Source organism: Nilaparvata lugens, chromosome 8 (genome assembly GCF_014356525.2).
Source record: "Nilaparvata lugens isolate BPH chromosome 8, ASM1435652v1, whole genome shotgun sequence".
Taxonomy (NCBI): Eukaryota; Metazoa; Arthropoda; class Insecta; order Hemiptera; family Delphacidae; genus Nilaparvata; species Nilaparvata lugens.
Window position 1 is genome coordinate 2549234 of NC_052511.1, and position 12669 is coordinate 2561902.

Genomic DNA, 12669 nt, shown 5'->3' on the forward strand with positions numbered 1-12669 from the left:
GTTATTAGTAGACACATTGAAACGGAGTGCTACCTCGCCTCGCTCCAATGTACGCCACTCTCTCTTCAATGTTGACAGTACTCTGTCAATAGTCTGCGCTTGCTTGCTATTCAACCATCAATCTTATATCACTCAAATTATGTGATTTTATAGACATTAATCAACATAAGTCTATCAAGTCTGTGCCCTAGATTTTAATGAGTTTATGGACTAGTTCTTAAAGCTCGCCGCACACGGGGACATTAGTAGTGACTATGGGCACACGGAATTAGAAATGTCCGCAACTCAAATGCACATGACATTCCAATTCCGTGTTCCCGCCACAGCTAGTGGACGCTATTATTGTCTCTGTGTGCCGGCTGCTTAAAGGAACGCTATAAAATCAACTGTATAAAAACTCCCAATACGTGGCTTCAAAATATGCTACCTCCTCGATCAATAGAGGGACTTCAAGGATTGGTAATTGAAAGCCTCTTAGGGCCGGTTTCCGAGCTCGGGATTTAGCTAAGTGCTAGACTTTAAACAGCTGGAGTCAAAAAATTGGCTTTCCAAAACGGGGCGTAGTCGCAGTCATTGTCATAGTCAAGTTTGGATTAAATTTCGAAAAACTAGAAAATTGAACGCAAAATAAAATAAAGAGAAAGTAGTGTAAAGTTTCAGATATTTTGAATTATTTGAGAATGTCTAATTTCGTTAAGGAAAAACGTTTCCAATTATAGAAATGAGAAAATAAAAACTACGACTAGTGTTATATAAGCTGCGACTACGCCCCATTTTGGAAAGCCAATTTTCTGACTCCAGCTGTTTAAAGTCTAGGACTTAGCTAAATCCCGAGCTCAGAAACCGGCCCTAAATATCTCTATAAATACTATCAGTAGGCTATATTTCATTCTACCTAATAGGAGTCTGTTTAAATACACAACTCGGGAATAATAATTAGCCTCCCGAGTTTGAAAAACATTGGCAAATGATTGAATTTGTAGTGAGTATATACTTGGATATAGAAGAAGGGTGGGGGTATTTTCAAGACAACACAGAGTGAATTCATAATTATAAATTGGGTTTATAAAACAATAAAGCATCACAACTACCAGAATGTCCTTGCTTTGAAAATTATAGCAAAAATGGACTAGCCTTGAAGAAATAATGATAACATCCTGAGATCAATTCACTCATGAACCAACTCTTCAATATAATGATAAAATTAAAATAAAACTATGAATGATAAAATAAAAATAAAATTTTATTTAAATCATAAAATAAGATGAATGGAAAAATCATAAAATGAAAATGCGTTCACTTAGGTGAAAGTGGAATAATTATTCCTCGGTATTGTAGAGTTGACTGGCGATTCCCTTTCCTGTAATATAAACATTGGAACAACGTTTAGAGCTTTGATTCATTTTGCACTTTTTGAACAAGCCGTGCGTCTGCTGTCAACTAGAGGTGCTCTGCTCTGTCATGCCAAAAACATCACCAACAAGCAACAACGGGAAGAGAAAAATAATAAAAAAAATGATGAAAACAAAATAATGATTGGTGAAATGATGTTTCAAACAGCTCTAATGTGCACGACAAGACAAGCAAGCAATCAAATCAAGTCACAGCAGGTGAGAAAATCCACAGTCGAAATGTGTTTGGAAAAAATAAAGCTCATAGAAGAATGAAGACAATACTATGAACAAATCAAGACGTAGCTTTCAATAAGTAAGACATCACAAGAAGCAGAAGATTCAAATAAATAATTAAAAAACATTCCAAGTAGGAGTTGCGCAGAGCAGTGATATACAAGTTTGCAGAAGAGTGCATAATATTAGTCGAATATACAGTTATTTACAGCAAGCAGACAAGACAACACTAACAAAAAAAATGAAAAGAAAACCAGGCAATCGAATAAGAAAAGTCAACATGCTAAGGTTAGAAACGAGAAAGAAACTACCCACTAGTTAATAATCATTCACAGTGTCATAATTAGTCACGATAAACGTCAGTATTACAAGGCTATCTAGAATAAAAAGAGGTGCAATTCTAGTTAAGAATGCACCTACAGAGTTGAGACCATTGATTTAAAGAAATGATAACATAAGATTAGGAGTGCAAGTGTGTCAATAATAGCCAATAATGGGGCAACAGAGCTAACAAATCTATAAGAGTTGTACTTTACATGCAGTCAATTACTCAATCATGTAAATAAACAATTTTGTTCATTACTTGAGTACCGTACTTCAAGGGAATATTTTTTTTAGAAATTTCTAGAATAACGCGAAGAAGCTTAGAGTTGCTTTTTAAGCCCAATTATCTTAGCAACCCCAGATGCTGTACAAGCTGTCTACAACATAAATATTTTTACAAAATATTTCAATAATTACTGTTCACTAAAACTGTTCAAGCATCTCCCAAATCTGGTGACATCACGGAAAATGATGTTTCAAACAGCTCTAATGTGCACGACAAGACAAGCAAGCAATCAAATCAAGTCACAGCAGGTGAGAAAATCCACAGTCGAAATGTGTTTGGAAAAAATGAAGCTCATAGAAGAATGAATACAATACTATGAACAAATCAAGACATAGCTTTCAATAAGTAAGACATCACAAGAAGCAGAAGATTCAAATAAATAATTAAAAAACATTCCAAGTAGGAGTTGCGCAGAGCAGTGATATTACAAGTTTGCAGAAGAGTGCATAATATTAGTCGAATATACAGTTATTTACAGCAAGCAGACAAGACAACACAAAAAAAAATGAAAAGAAAACCAGGCAATCGAATAAGAAAAGTCAACTTGCTAAGGTTAGAAACGAGAAAGAAACTACCCACTAGTTAATAATCATTCACAGTGTCATAATAAGTCACGATAAACGTCAGTATTACAAGGCTATCTAGAATAAAAAGAGGTGCAATTCTAGTTAAGAATGCACCTACAGAGTTGAGACCATTGATTTAAAGAAATGATAACATAAGATTAGGAGTGCAAGTGTGTCAATAATAGCCAATAATGGGGCAACAGAGCTAACAAATCTATAAGAGTTGTACTTTACATGCAGTCAATTACTCAATCATGTAAATAAACAATTTTGTTCATTACTTGAGTACCGTACTTCAAGGGAATATTTTTTTTAGAAATTTCTAGAATAACGCGAAGAAGCTTAGAGTTGCTTTTTAAGCCCAATTATCTTAGCAACCCCAGATGCTGTACAAGCTGTCTACAACATAAATATTTTTACAAAATATTTCAATAATATTACTGTTCACTAAAACTGTTCAAGCATCTCCCAAATCTGGTGACATCACGGAAAATAATATTTCAAAAGCCTGAATACGCGACAGATTTAGCAAATAAATCGTAGATAAACGCAGCTATAATAACACCGACTGATGGCGCAAATACAACCGAGGTTCAGTTCAAATTCACTCATATCTACGCCACAACTCATCGGTTCAATTTGTCTATTTTTAAAAGCTTCCCAAAGACTAAGTATATTAAAATAAGTTTGAGAATATGTCTAATCGCAAGATGCATTCTACAACAAGCAAGCAGCAACGCAAAATGCACAATAAAACATGACAAATACAGTGAAAATCATCAACTAACCTGAAGTAAACTCAGTTTGTTGGTTTCTAATGAATCAAGTTGTGAAGTAATCCATGGCTGGAGATTGGAGATGAGCAATAAAATTCTTCCTCAAGTCCTCTGGGTCTTCTCTCAAAGCAGTGAGATTCCTCTGCTCATTCAGTCATCCTCCAATATTTCAATACACTGCAAAAGAACACACACTGCTTAGACAATGAAATAATGAATAGAGTCTACAAATAATACACAGAAGGTAGGTTGAAATAAGTGGTTAAGACTAGTTGTTTTATTCAACAGAAAAAAACAGTACAAACAGTTGAGTTTAAACAATTCCTGTTTCTAAACAAATAAAATTTTATCAACACATAAAATCATTCATTACAAAACACATCAACATTTCTGTAACAAATGAATAGATTAGCTCTACATCAGCTTTCAGGAGAAAGATAGATTTGCTAACCTTCGAAAATAGTCGATCGAAATTCATAACCCCAAATCTAAGGCCAGCTACTAATATAACGTTTCACCGAACATATTCGACCTGAACACGGTGTGAGAAACGGCAACATTTTACTGTAAAAAATCCCGCAACGGGAAACGGGAGCGGAAACATATTAAAACAGGTTTCTTTTCTTAATTTTTATAAATAAAATCATTGAATTGAAAAAATTGTTCCCGCATTGAAGTGCGCATAGCTTAAAAAGAATAATCACCTTCAAAGAAACTGTGAATGCATGAAAATTTTTATCAAATGCGTTATTTCTACTTGATAAGCAAAATGGACAACTTAGCTGCGTTTACACCTAAGTTATTGACAAAATGTTAATAACTTAATCCTTATAGATTCTATTAGATTGAACATAACTTATCATACACATGATGAACATATGTATTTGTTAAGTTCCGTTCAATCTAATAGAATCTATAAAGATTAATTTATTAACATTTTGTTAGGTTTAATAACTTTGATGTAAAAGCAGCTTAAGGTTTCAACGCCAAAAAACATTAATGCAGGCCAACTTAAAATAAAGTAGTAACAATTGAAATTAAATAATAAAATCATGAGTTTATTCTATTAAAAATTAATGTTGAAATACTATCATTTCAGTTATAATGCGTACTCAAAACTATTTACTCATAATAGAAGATTGAGGTCAGTAAACAACAAACTAACCTTAACATTGACTGGTTTAGATTATTACTAGTCTAAACACATTTGAAAATTCATCCACATAAATTAAAATCACTATTATATTAGTGAAAATATTGTTTTTGATGAATTTTCAATGTCAAATAATGTACGGCAAATTAGTAAGTATTGTCAGAACACTCACATCAGCCTATGTTGCACTTCAAGATTACGAAGACCAATTTCCATTGCCACAAATCCCATAGACATGTTGCATAACATTTATTACTATATTCTGGAGACAGCTACATGATGTGATACATTAATCTGTGGCAATGGAAACTGGTCTCAAGTACTTTTTGTGTAGTTGAGAAGTTGATATTGTGGTAATTATTGATATTGAATGAAAAAGACTAAGAAATTGTCAAAAACCACAGATTTATTGATACTTAGAAAGACCAGTTTCGGTTATTACACCATAGTCAATCTCTGATAAACATATCAGGTTAATCCTGATTTAACCTGATATGTTCATCAGAGATTGACAATGGTGTAATAACCGAAACCGGTCTTTCTAAGTATCAATAAATCTGTGGTCTCAAGTAGTTAGTAGTAGACACATTGAAATGGAGTGCCATCGCTCCAATATGCGCCACTCTCTCTTCAATGTTGACAGCTCTCATCAATAGTCTGCGCTTGCTTGATATTCAACCGAATCTTATATCACTTAAATTATGACATTTTACAGACTGAATAAAGAGACTAAATATTCTACAACCATAGATTTATTCATCATTCGAATGCATAAAATACGATGATTTGTTGAATTTAACAGTATTAGCTACGTATTTTTAAGGATAAGACCTAATCAAAAAAAATAATGGAAGATTGGAAAAGTTAAGATACTCGTGTTTCAACTTTAAGGGCCATAAATTCAAAGCTAGTTACCTTAATTTCGTTCCTACAGCATAAAATATGGTAATATGTTGAATATTACAGTATTGACTACGTATTTTCATAGGTAACACCATAGAGAAACAATAGCATAAATAGATATCCCATGGTATAGGGCGTTTATGTCGCAACTTTTACTGTTATCCCAAGCCGATAGTTCACGAAGTTCTTTCCCATGCAGCTGTGTGACGCTGGTAGTCTCTCAAATTGTGCCGTTCATACACTCTCACACCAACAAAACAGTAAAAATGGACAATAATCGACAGTAATCGGCTTGAGATAACAGTAGAAGTTGCGACATAAATTCCCTATACCATGGGATATCTACTTACGCTATTGTTTCTCTATGGTAACACCTAATCAAACATGATAATGGAAGAATTAACTATTGGTGAACATTAAGATATTCATCCCGCAACTATTAGGGTCATAAATTCAAAGCCAGTTTATTTGCCAGAAAAATACAAAAAAGCATTACAAAAAAATAAATAAGTATATGCTACTGCACTTGACTAAAATGCATACATAAAAATTAAGGAAATGTTAATTTATTTTATTAGAAATAATAACGAAATGATATCCTTATTCATGATATTACAAATAATAATTATTAAATGAAGATTTAATTTATGCTCACATGCAATTACCTCAATTCCGTTCCTACCGCAAAGAATATGGTAAAAATGTTGAATTTCACAGTATTGGCTATGTATTTTCATAGGCAACACAGCTAATCAAAAAGGATAATGGAAGAATTTACTATCAGAGAACGTTAAGATACTGATGCCCCAACTTTAAGGGCCATAAATTCAAAGCTAGTTACCTTAATTTCGTTCCTACAGCATAAAATATGGTAATATGTTGAATATTACAGTATTGACTACGTATTTTCATAGGTAACACCATAGAGAAATAATAGCATAAATAGATATCCCATGGTATAGGGCGTTTATGTCGCAACTTTTACTGTTATCCCAAGCCGATAGTTCACGAAGTTCTTTCCCATGCAGCTGTGTGACGCTGGTAGTCTCTCAAATTGTGCCGTTCATACACTCTCACATCAACAAAACAGTAAAAATGGACAATAATCGACAGTAATCGGCTTGAGATAACAGTAGAAGTTGCGACATAAATTCCCTATACCATGGGATATCTACTTACGCTATTGTTTCTCTATGGTAACACCTAATCAAACATGATAATGGAAGAATTAACTATTGGTGAACATTAAGATATTCATCCCGCAACTATTAGGGTCATAAATTCAAAGCCAGTTTATTTGCCAGAAAAATACAAAAAAGCATTACAAAAAAATAAATAAGTATATGCTACTGCACTTGACTAAAATGCATACATAAAAATTAAGGAAATGTTAATTTATTTTATTAGAAATAATAACGAAATGATATCCTTATTCATGATATTACAAATAATAATTATTAAATGAAGATTTAATTTATGCTCACATGCAATTACCTCAATTCCGTTCCTACCGCAAAGAATATGGTAAAAATGTTGAATTTCACAGTATTGGCTATGTATTTTCATAGGCAACACAGCTAATCAAAAAGGATAATGGAAGAATTTACTATCAGAGAACGTTAAGATACTGATGCCCCAGCTTCAAGGGCGATAGATTCAACGCTAGTCACCTTAATTACGTTCCTACCGCATAAAATATGGCGATTGGCTGAATTTAACAATGTTGACTACGTATTTTATGGTAAGACACCTAATAAAAAACTTTTAATGAATGTAATAACTACTGGAGAACATCAAGGTACACCTACCCTAAGTACACCCTAACTACCTATGATACACCTACCCAATATTGAAAGCCGGTTACCCTAATTAATCATCCTAATGAGAAACCAGGGACAAAAGTAACCAGCCGGGCCCGCCGAAAAAATCGATGAACAGGTAGACGTTCTAGTGACCCTTCAGTGGTTGCCTATTGTTATTGAATTTCGACATTTTCGTGGTCTATTGTTAAGGATTTCACTCCGAGGAATAAATTGGTGGACCAGGCTGATTAAGGCATTTTCAGCTGTAAACCAGTGGTAGCCTACAATGATTGGATAAACACACACATTACTATCGTTTATAAGTACAAATTTGGGCAACCTAAGAACGTATTATTATTTTTTTATAAAGGTTACGTCCTAATACGTCCTTTTATACTTATCCTTACGTCCTATTAATTATATTCAGTGTACATGATGAGACTAGATAGATGAGCACGAACACACGCCGTACGCTTTCCATAAGCTGATGCTATAATATTATCATATTATACATATATTCGATTATATGATTTTTGCATTTATACAAATAAATATAGCACGCATATCATCAGCTGATAAATAGCGCACGTGGTGTGTAACCACGAATTGTATGTAACTCAAGTTAGTCTGTATACAGCTTGTGAACAAGTTGAGTTTCATCAAATGAACCATTGGGAATAATTCAATAAGTACTTGATCACTGATCTAGATTCAATAATAAATTGTAGAAAATACAGGTAACAGATGTAAGGTGCAAATTAATAGATGAGTCCCTCTCCCTACCAGCTAAAACTGGCTTCAAGAAAACAGACGGGGCCATTCCGGCTACTAATGAGGGTAATGAAGCGGATTCAGAGGACAATAGAGTGTGATAGTCCTGAGAGTTGGAGGATGAACCCTTTTGGAACAATAGCCCAGTGTACAGGTAGCGCGGCCCCGTCTCCTTTCTTTAACCCGACGCCAATAATGGTGACCCGAGTGAAACACCAATATCTGGTGTCCCTATAGTGAGATTCATGTAATAAAATAAGCACCTGGCTAGCATTAATTTGCTATCCTTGTCTATCTGCAGACAAACCAGATAGCTCTATCATTTTCCAATTCCGCACTGTTGCCAAACTGTTTGTATGCTATGAAAGAATATAATGAACTAACAAAATATTATAAAATAAAATTACCAAAATATAATCGGAATCTCAATTACGAAACTCTTTTATTAAATCATGATAAGATATACTGAAAAAACAAATTTGAAATTGTCAACCACTTTTCATTATTATAAATTATTATAATATATACAGAACCAGGTTTCGTGGCTTTATCAGCCACATCTTCAGCTGTTTGTTTACAACTACTGTCTACCCAAAAGCAAATGGCAGAGGAGGAAAGCCACGAAACCTGGTTCTGTATATATTTTAATAATTTATAATAATAAAATGTGGTTGACAATTTCAAATTTGAGTTTTCATTATGGAAAAGTACCACAACACAACTGTAAGGTTAAAAGATTTACTTTATTGGTGTATATTCAAGATAAGATTGATCATTATTAACAATAATTAACAATTTTGTTGTGTAGTTGAGAAGTTGATATTGTAATAATTATTCATATTGAATGAAAAAGACTAAAAAATTGTCAAAAAACCACAGATTTATTGATACTTAGAAAGAACGGTTTCGGTTATTACACCAGAGATTGACAATGGTGTAATAACCGAAACCGGTATTTCATAAGCTGCGTACACATATACGCTCTTCCAACCCGCACCGAGCACGCTCCGCCCTCGTTCCTCCATCCAACCACAGTCGCTCCACCCACGCACCCATCATGAACGTTACGGAAGATGTTAGATCTTCTCGCGTTCCCCGGTCGAACCACTGTTGCTCCCCGGTCGATCATCAATCGCTCTGCTGGAGTGACGTTCGGTTGCGGAGCAGAGCGAAAATCTGAACGCACCTTAAGCCTATCAATAAATCTGTGGTTTTTTGACAATTTCTTAGTCTTTTCCATTAAATAATTAACAATATTAATATCAGAAATGACTTGAATCATAGCCATCTACTACATAAGGTGGTGGTAACAGAAACTTGGCAACTCTGCCGTCCTATCATTTCCACTGACATTATAACTTGAATCTCACTATAGTTAAATGAACGCAATAATAAGTAATGCCCCGCGACTTACACAGACACTTGGTGTCCTAATGTAATAACGAGCCTATCATACCTTATATTATATTTCTTCCCTTCAACCTTACATTGCAATACTTCATACTCCTTATCCTCTCACTATTGGAAGACTAGTTGAAGTGCTGTATGATCCAAAAAGATTCCTACATCACAAAACAAGAAGTGATGCCAAACTTTACTACAAGAACAACAACCTTTCTGCAATCAATTCTGTGGGACCAACATCACCAAAAAGTGATGGAACTAGAAGATAACTTACAATTAGAGACATTTCAAAGCACAATGGAGAGATTTGACCTGAACAAATGATCTGTACATCTTTTCCCATTAAAATTCATTACTTGTTAAACTAAAATACAAAATAATTTTTTGAATTGGTATATTTTAAACAAAAAAATTAGAAAAATAGTACAGATCACAGCACGCCTTTCTCTGTAGTCCAAATCTTTGAAATGTCTTATCTATTTAGTATAGAACAGAAAAATCATTAGGGATCAGAATAAAACAAGATAGGCTTTTTGTAGAAATTGATCCACAAATAACGAAATAAAAATTGTAATTACCTTCAAATCAGCATTAGAAGGTCCAGCTTGTATGTTTTGGTTCATTGTCAATGTATATTCCAGTAGTATTTACGAATCTTCCATGTCCCAATCCGTTCAAATGGTTTCAATCAATATTCGTAGCCTGAAAACGTGAATAAAATGAATGAATTATTGCAATAAAAAGTGGATTAATTTACAATAGAAGCTACGAACAGAACATTTGCAGCTAAGTAAAGCTACGTTCACACAAATAACTAATTTCATGATCAAAGACTAGGGTTCCCCGGATAGATCATGTCAGAATTTAAAAACTCAATTTACTAATATGACGGCGTCACAGACCAGCAAAATCATCTTCTAAACAGTAAAAGCTTCGCCAACGTTGTCCACAAATAGTTTTTTACAAAGAAGTTCTCTCTATAAAATAAATAAACATATATTCAATATTCAATCAACCAACCAATTTTTATTCCAATCAACACAATATAATAAACATAAAAGAAATCAAAACACAATCAAAAATGAATTTCCAATGAAATACAAAAACAGGCTTCATGGCGGGGTGTGCTGAAAAGAAAGAAAGGAGGAAAAATACCTAGCCAACTATGGTTTCCCATGCAATAGGCAGGTAGAGGGTATAAAAGTAAGGAAAGAAGGGTGAAGAAGAGAAGAAAAGGGAAGTATTGGAGAAGAAAGGTGAAAAGAGAAAAAAATGTGCAAAAATTGTAAGCGAGTCAATTGTCAACAAATGTATCTAAAAGAATTGGGCTGGCAAACAGTAGTTTGAGCAGAAATCTCGAGATTCATACGTCGATAATATGGAAGAAAAAGTTACTGTATGTTCAGTTTTTTATTCCTAGTTTAGTTTTTCTACTAATCTTAAAGTCTATGAGGAAGTGGTCCGGAATAAGGTTTATTATTTTAGTGCCTACATAGATCAACTGTTTCCTTAAACATTATTGGTGTGATATGTGACATATCTATTTGCAATGGGTCTTAAATGATAATTATTTACAATTAAATTTAAAGTGCAAGGAAAAATAATTTATATTTTATCAATAATTATGGTTTTAATAATTGTCGTACTGTCATTACCTTAAAGTCACTAAAAACCATCTTGGTAGGGTATACAATCTTGGTCTGTTTAGAATAATTCTAATCATTAGTTTTTGGACCACGAATAATTCAATTCCTCAATATAACAGTTGAAACATCCCCCCCAAAAAAAGCTATGCCATACTGCAGAATTGATTTAACTAGAGCATAATATACCATTTCAAAATATTTCTTATTCAGAATTTTATTCATTTGATAGGATTTTTAAGATAAATAGGCCTATCTAATTCTTCTAAAGACGGACTTAACATGTACATCTCACTTTAGATGATCATCTATTATGATACCCAAGAATTTAATATTATTGATATGCTTTCATAACATAGAGTTTAGCATTACAAAGTGATAAATCCCAATAGGTTTTTGTTATTTTAATATCTTGACAGTTTGAAGACTTCCGCTTCCGCACACATCAATCCCAATCGGCTAAATTATAGAACATTATCCAACATACTTGTCATTAAATTAAGTTCTATGTTATTTTGATCATAGAAATTAATCGGCGGCCACCATTGTTTATAAAATAACCAAAAGTTCAAAGTGGTAAAATTTTGCATGCCGTTACATTGAACTTTGATTGTTCAAGCAATAATTGTGAGCGCCGTTTAATTGTGTGACAAAAATAATATACTTAATCGATTCCAACCTAAAATTTGATAACAGGTATGTTGACAAGTAGGCTAGAATTACACCATCACAACCTGGTTAGGTTAGGCATAGCTATAACATAGCTGGACATAGAGAGATAACTCAACAAAAATATAAAACTAATACAAAACCTTTATTGGACTAGTTTTAATAGACTATTAAGTACATGTTACAACATAACTTAAGCTGAAATCAACGGAAAATTAATAACAAACATGTAAAAATAAGGTGGGCTAAGATCCTATACCGTATTGCAGAGAAAACATTAAGATCAACATTTTGCAAATATATTTTGAAAATAAGAGTTTCAAAGTATAAATATACTTGATTTACTTATGAAATAACATAATTTTCAAGAAGATAAGCTTTGAATCATTGAAATACTTACAAAATCACGTTATAATGTAAGTCGGAGCAAACAGTACAATGCATAGATAAGCTTCGTATTATAAAATATTTAACGGTTCAAGACTATTTCAAACGTTAATGTAAGTGAAAAAACTATTACAGGAACAATATTCTACAAAATTAAATTTTAAATCATACTATTTTAGTGATAAAAAGCAATATTTTTGCACCAAATCACCAATCACCAGACAGTTTGATAAATCAAAATTGCGTCTGCTGCTCTCTGCTCTGGTTCTGGTTATGTTGACCATCATTATGACGTCATAAGAACAGCTTGCGGGACGGTCAATTTGTAGGACAGTCAACTGGTAGAACGGTCACTTT

The 12669-nt window shown here is 33.3% G+C and overlaps 1 long non-coding RNA gene across 1 annotated transcript; it reads right to left on the bottom strand.

Moving 5' to 3' along the window:
• Window positions 1-1225: 1225 nt before the first annotated feature.
• LOC111053230 lies at window positions 1226-12569 on the bottom strand. The gene is made up of 4 exons (XR_005571952.1): window positions 12326-12569; window positions 10192-10315; window positions 3593-3757; window positions 1226-1360 (listed from the first exon to the last, which is right to left on the bottom strand). It is a non-coding gene; the product is annotated as an uncharacterized LOC111053230 (long non-coding RNA).
• Between the last annotated feature and the right edge of the window lie 100 nt (window positions 12570-12669).